Source organism: Nannospalax galili, unplaced genomic scaffold, assembly GCF_000622305.1.
Source record: "Nannospalax galili isolate Female #2095 unplaced genomic scaffold, S.galili_v1.0 scaffold429, whole genome shotgun sequence".
NCBI classification, from domain to species: domain Eukaryota; kingdom Metazoa; phylum Chordata; class Mammalia; order Rodentia; family Spalacidae; genus Nannospalax; species Nannospalax galili.
This window is the reverse complement of record NW_008360330.1, coordinates 5193405-5194161: the sequence shown is the minus strand read 5'-3', so window position 1 is coordinate 5194161 and position 757 is coordinate 5193405.

Below are 757 nucleotides of genomic sequence, written 5' to 3'. Positions count from 1 at the left end.
TAATTCAGATGTCTCTCTGTTAACTCTCTGCCCTGTTGACCTACCTAATGGGGACAGTGTGGTATTGAAATCCCTTAGTATTAATGAGTTAGAATTAATCTGGGTCTTAAAGTCCTATAGTATTGTTTTTATGAAGTTGGGTGCACCAGAGTTTGGTGAATATATGTTCATGATTGTAATATCTTCTTAATTTATTGTTCCTTTGATCAGAATGAAGTGGCCTTTTTATCTATTCTGATTAGTTTTAGTTTAAAGTGTATTTTGTCAGATATTAGAATTGCTATGCCTACTTTATTCTTAGTACCATTTGCTTCATACATTTTTTTTCCCATCCTTTCACTTTAACATAGTGTCTGTCCTTGAAAGTGAGATAGGCTTCTTGCAGACAACAAAACATTAGGTTTTGTTTCTTAATCCATTTACCTAGTCTGTGTCTTTTGACTGGGGAGTTCAGTCTGTTAATATTTAAAGTTATTAATGAAAGATGAGTATTGATTCCTGTCATTTTTATTCCTGTTTACTTTCTTGATATAGCTGTACTTTTCCACAGTTATACCTTCATTGGATTTCTTTCTGCTATCCCTTGGGTATAGTCATTCCTTTCTTCAGCTCTTTGTAATGCTTCAAGAACTCTCTGAAGGGCTGGTTTTGTTGGCATGAATTCTTTCAGCCTATTTATGTCATGGAAGGTTTCTCTTTCCCCTTCAACTATAATAGACATTTTAGTTGGGTATAGTAATCTGGGTTGGCATCTGTG